Source organism: Bos indicus, chromosome 17 (assembly GCF_029378745.1).
Source record: "Bos indicus isolate NIAB-ARS_2022 breed Sahiwal x Tharparkar chromosome 17, NIAB-ARS_B.indTharparkar_mat_pri_1.0, whole genome shotgun sequence".
In the NCBI taxonomy this organism is placed as follows: Eukaryota; Metazoa; Chordata; class Mammalia; order Artiodactyla; family Bovidae; genus Bos; species Bos indicus.
The window spans coordinates 19,266,190-19,272,763 of record NC_091776.1 but is presented as its reverse complement, the minus strand read 5'-3'; the positions used below and the strand labels follow the sequence as shown (position 1 = coordinate 19,272,763).

The following is a 6,574-nucleotide window of genomic DNA, read 5'->3' as shown; positions in this document are numbered from 1 at the left end:
ACTATTCAACTCTAGGTTGGAGCACAAAATCAGTCACAGATAATACATAAAGGAATGGGCATGGCTGTGGTCAATAAAACTTGACTTGCAAAGACAGGAAGTGGTGGGATTTGGCCAATGGGCCAAAAGTTGCTGACCCTTACTCTGGGAGAATAAAATGGGAACTGAGTGAGTAGGCTTTGCACACACCACCCCCAAATACACACACAAGGAAGCTTTATTCTTATCTATTTTGCCTACTGAGTTTCCATGTGAGATATTGCCTTCAAATATTTTTACAACTGAAAAACAGATAAGTAAAACTTTGAAAACTAGTTTAATAAATATTATAAATATATATATACACCTTCATTAAAAGGACAGCATTATTTAACTAAATTCCACTACTTTTTTCAGAATCTAAGATTCAAAAGAAACCAATATTTGAAGAAATACTAACACCTAGGCACAAAGAAAGTTATTTTACTAATTTTTTTTAATGGCATCTATTATTTTCCTAAATCTAGATCCTTCTTTTTAGTTTCAAAGAGAGACAGGTTAGTTTAATCATTTGGTTTTTGGTTTATTCACTTCTATACTTCTCTACTTACAAATATTGAAAAATTTTCAGATCCTTGGGATGTTTATGAGCTCTGATTAAGTCAGTTATAACTAAAGCATGAAAAGAAGTTCCAGCACTTTTATTTACTTTTTTAACTAACTGATATATTTAGATGCCAAACTACATGTGATACCTGAAGGGGAAAAGTTTCTGGGAATTAAGAGTGGGAAGGATAGATAACACTTTAAACTCATCTTTACCTACCATTCTTGAAAGAGTTTCTCTACTAATCCCAGGGAAAGCTTCCAGCAGACTTCCCCTTTCAACTTAATTTGCTAGTAGTTTTCACTACATATAAAATAAATAATCAACAAGCAACTACTGTAGAGTACAAGTAGCTCTACTCAATACTCTGTAATAACCTAACTGGGAAAAGAATCTGAAAAAGAACAGATGTATGTGTATGTATAACTGGGCTTCCCAGCTGGTGCTAGTGGTGAAGAACCCACCTGCCGATTCAGGAGACAAAAGAGGATGCAGGTTCGATCCCTGGGTCGGGAAGATCCCCTGGAGGACGAAATGGTCAACAACTTCAGTATCTCTGCCTGGAGAACCCCATGGAAGAGGAGCCTAGTGGGCTACAGCCCATGGGGTTTCAAAGAGTTGGACACAACTGAAGCGACTTAGCACACACATACACATATGTATAACTAAATCACTTTGCTGTACATCTGAAACTAACATAACATTGTAAATCAACTACACTCCAATATACAATTTTTTTTAATCTCTCCACACTGTCACAAAAAATGAAAATAATATTCATTTAAAATTTCCTAATAGTTTTCAAACTTCAACTGTATAATACTTAATTAGGGATGCCCAACGGAGATGCAAAATTCAATGAGTCTCATTCAGAAGATCCGAGGTCAGGCCCAGGAATCTGCATTTTTAATAAATATCCTCTGTGAGTAATGTACACTTTGGGAAACACCACAGTTGAGTGAAATAATGATATATATTACATCGATTTATAGCAACAGGTTCTTACCCTTCTGAAAAATGGGAGAATCAGAGAATAGTATATTTTTTAGACAAGGGTTCTCTACTGAGATTTTTTTCAATGACATGTTTGCTCTAGGTATCTGAAGAGTATTTTAACTTCCTTGTTATTCCATTTTCTGGTATTCACTGACATCTACTCCTAACAAAATATTTTTAAAATGTATAGCAACACAACTACAAGATATGATCTATATTTTAAAGCAGCACTGGTTTGAGACCTTTCTCAGATGTCTTTGGGGAGTTGAGTTTATATTCTATTCTAAAAGAACCAACTCTCAGTAGACACTGGTGTTATAGTCAGACAAGTTGAAATCATTGTACAAGCACATTTTTAGTCAGTTCCAGATTTCATTCAAACAGTATTAAAGTTTCTTTGTACTTCATTTTCATGAGAAGTAACTGCTATAACTTCTAAGAAAAAAAAAAGAATCATGGGAACTAGAAGTATTGATCTTTGATGAAAAAATGTTTAAAAAAGGAATTTATGAGAAAGAGCAAACTACGTCTAGAGTACTAAGTGCAAGCATAGTAACAATCTGGAAACACTGAGAAGATACAGTAAACACTTCATTGTGAGAGTCACATTTAGCTGAATACAGGGTGCAAGACAAAGAGAAACAGGTCCTATTTCTGCATGGTTTTCTGTCACAACTCCAAGTTGCTGATGACATAGTTTCAGCCATTTTTGAAAAAATTGTGTTTTGGTGCACACAAGTGAAGCTCTTCACTAATCCAGGACTGCGGATGTGAATGCAGCACGGGTTTATTTACAATCAGGCCTCATATTTCCAAAAGGAAAATCCATTTCTAAAAATCTTTAGGAGACTTAATGTCTGCAAAAACTCTCCTCCCGCCCCGTCCCCTCAAGGGTGTCAACTTGTGATGGGTGAATCAAACAATCAACTTGACGAGGAGCACAAACATTAGATAATAGTTCGCGACCAGCGCCGTTGCTGCAGGGGATTGTGGGAGCCACCGCGTCCCGCTCGCTTGGAGAGTTGTCCGCTGGTTCTCAGCTTGAAGAAGATTCTACAGTCCTTATTGATCCTTTTTCTTGGCGTTACCATTTTTTGAAGCAAAGTTAACCTAGTTTTCTAGTTGATCTTTCTTTTTGGCCATCTTTAAAAAAAAAATTTTTTTTTTTAATCTATAAACTAGACAAGAGATAGTTCTACAATGTCCAAGTCATTCCAGCAGTCATCTCTCGGTAGGGACTCGCAGGGTCATGGGCGTGACCTGTCTGCAGCAGGAATAGGCCTTCTTGCTGCTGCTACCCAGTCTTTAAGTATGCCAGCATCTCTTGGAAGGATGAACCAGGGTACTGCACACCTTGCTAGTTTAATGAATCTTGGAATGAGTTCTTCATTGAATCAACAAGGAGCTCATAGTACACTGTCTTCTGCTAGTACTTCTTCCCATAATTTGCAGTCTATATTTAACATTGGAAGTAGAGGTCCGCTCCCTTTGTCTTCTCAACACTGTGGAGATGCATACCAGGCCAGTAACATTTTGGCTAGCTTTGGTCTGTCTGCTAGAGACTTAGATGAACTGAGTCGTTATCTAGAGGACAAGATTACTCCTGAGAATTTGCCCCAGATCCTTCTGCAGCTTAAAAGGAGGAGAACTAAAGAAGGCCCTACATTGAGTTATGGTAGAGAATGGCAGATCTGCTACACGGGAGCCACCATACAGAGTACCTAGGGACGATTGGGAAGAAAAAAGGCACTTTAGAAGAGATAGTTTTGATGATCGTGGTCCTAGTCTCAACCCAGTGCTTGATTATGACCATGGAAGTCATTCTCAAGAATCTGGTTATTATGACAGAATGGATTATGAAGATGACAGATTAAGAGATGGAGAAAGGTGTAGGGACGATTCTTTTTTTGGTGAGACATCGCATAACTATCATAAATTTGACAGTGAGTATGAGAGAATGGGACGTGGTCCTGGCTCCTTACAAGAGAGATCTCTCTTTGAGAAAAAGAGGGGCGCTCCTCCAAGTAGCAATATTGAAGACTTCCATGGACTTTTACCGAAGGGTTATCCCCATCTGTGCTCTATATGTGATTTGCCAGTTCATTCTAATAAGGAGTGGAGTCAACATATCAACGGAGCAAGTCACAGTCGTCGATGCCAGCTTCTTCTTGAAATCTACCCAGAATGGAATCCTAACACTGATACAGGACATACAATGGGTGATCCATTCATGTTGCAGCAGTCTACAAACCCAGCACCAGGAATTCTGGGACCTCCACCCCCATCATTTCATCTTGGGGGACCAGCAGTTGGACCAAGAAGAAATCTGGGTGCTGGAAATGGAAACCTGCAAGGACCAAGACACATGCAGAAAGGCAGAGTGGAAACTAGCCGAGTTGTTCACATCATGGATTTCCAGCGAGGGAAAAACTTGAGATATCAACTATTACAACTGGTGGAACCATTTTGAGTTATTTCAAATCATCTTATTCTAAATAAAATTAATGAGGCATTTATTGAAATGGCAACCACAGAAGATGCTCAGGCTGCAGTGGATTATTACACAACCACCCCAGCATTAGTATTTGGCAAGCCAGTGAGAGTGCATTTATCCCAGAAGTACAAGAGAATAAAGAAACCTGAGGGTAAGCCAGACCAGAAGTTTGATCAAAAACAAGAGCTTGGACGAGTGATACATCTCAGCAACTTACCTCATTCTGGCTATTCTGACAGTGCTGTCCTCAAGCTTGCTGAGCCTTATGGGAAAATAAAGAATTATATACTGATGAGGATGAAAAGTCAGGCCTTTATTGAGATGGAGACCAGAGAAGATGCAATGGCAATGGTTGTCCACTGTTTGAAAAAGGCCCTTTGGTTTCAAGGGAGATGTGTAAAAGTTGACCTGTCTGAAAAATACAAAAAATTGGTACTCAGGATTCCCAACAGAGGCATTGACTTGCTCAAAAAAGATAAATCCCGGAAAAGATCTTACTCTCCAGATGGCAAAGAATCTCCAAGTGATAAGAAATCCAAAACTGATGGTTCTCAGAAGACTGAAAGTACTGCTGAAGGTAAAGAACAAGAAGAGAAGTCAGGTGAAGATGGTGAAAAAGATACAAAGGATGACCAGGCAGAACAAGAGCCTAACATGCTTCTTGAATCTGAAGATGAGCTACTTGTAGATGAAGAAGCAGCAGCAGCACTGCTAGAAAGTGGCAGTTCAGTGGGAGATGAAACAGATCTTGCTAATTTAGGGGATGTGGCATCTGATGGGAAAAAAGAACCTTCAGACAAAGCTGTGAAAAAAGATGCAAATGCCAGTGCTTCTGGAGCTGCAAAGAAAAAGCTTAAAAATGTGGACAAGATCGAGGAACTTGACCAAGAAAATGAAGCAGCGTTGGAAAATGGAATTAAAAATGAGGAAAATACAGAGCCAGGTGCTGAATCTGCTGAGAATGCTGATGATCCCAACAAAGATACAAGTGAAAATGCAGATGGCCAAAGTGATGAAAACAAGGAGGACTATACAATCCCAGATGAGTATAGAATTGGACCATATCAACCCAATGTTCCTGTTGGTATAGACTATGTGATACCTAAAACAGGGTTTTACTGTAAGCTGTGTTCACTCTTTTATACAAATGAAGAAGTTGCAAAGAATACTCATTGCAGCAGCCTTCCTCATTATCAGAAATTAAAGAAATTTCTGAATAAATTGGCAGAGGAACGCAGGCAGAAGAAGGAAGTTTGAGATGTGCAAGAAGCTTAATGATTTCAAAGAAAATAATGGTTCTTTGTTTTTAAATGTTAACCTTTTTTAAATACAATACTGATAGTTAGAAGAAAAGTATTGTACTCTTTTGTTTTAGTGGAAAATAATAGATAATAGATGTCTGTTCATGTGTTAAGTGTTATAGCAAAAATACATATACGGTTAAGTTATGAAGAATTGTTTTTGTTTTATCAAAATAGTAACAGACAGAAATACTTTGTAGAGACTGACTTCGTATGCTAAAGACACTTGCACCACTAAGAAAGATATGTAGAAGCATTCAGAGAAATGAAATTTAGTAGTTCCAAGCTTCAGAGATATGTCAAAACTTTTGATTCCATTCAATAAAGAACAAAACCAATTGTATTTTTATTACTTTCATCTAAAACATTCCACATTTTAATCTGAGCCTTGCAGACTTTTCATTTGGAGTTTGAAGCATTTTTGGTTTTGTTTCATTTATGGAGAACTTCACTAATGTGCGATTGGTAATTAAAATGCAGGCGCAGTTTTCTTTCAATGTCATGTTGTTATTTAGGTAATAAGACATATTAAGTAATTGGCTTTATATTTTGTAATTTTTCCCCCTAAGTTCCTGCTAGATTTCGTATTCTAGAAGTTAATGTATTTTCAGTGAAATGTAAAAATATTCCCCTTCTCTTTGACCAGTATTAATTTCTTGAGATCTTATTGCTTGTCACTTGAATCCTGTAGCTGTCATACATCATCTGGTATAAGCAACATTTGATTTTTGAAGTGTGTAGACCATCTCTTTGTATTTTCAAGATGTAATTTTACATTTCTGCATTTTAAAAAAAGTTTGGCCATAATCTTAGACGCACGCTTCGAATTCATATACTTGCATATGTGACCTTCGTGAACAGAAATTTGCATGTATAATCTGTGTTTACTTATAACTTTCTGGTTATATTATATACTGCTTATATCTGTGGATTCAAGTTTCTTAAGAGAGTACCAATAAAAAACAAAAACCTAGGCCATGTTCATTGGTTATACATGTTTGAGGTGTTAACCAATATATTTGTCACAGTTGTGGTTTTTATTTACTGTTACACTTTCTTGCATGATTTAACAAATTATTCCATTTTTAATCTAGAGTGTTCTAAAAACTGCTACTAAAAATCTGAGTTAAAAAAAAAAAATAGTTTGCAACTCTCATGATTTCTGTCACCTTTTAAAAGCTTTCAAGTACTCCCCTC

The 6,574-nt window shown here is 37.2% G+C and overlaps 1 pseudogene; it reads left to right on the top strand.

Moving 5' to 3' along the window:
* Window positions 1-2,615: 2,615 nt before the first annotated feature.
* LOC109571449 (matrin-3 pseudogene) lies at window positions 2,616-6,184 on the top strand (annotated as a pseudogene).
* Window positions 6,185-6,574: the final 390 nt, after the last annotated feature.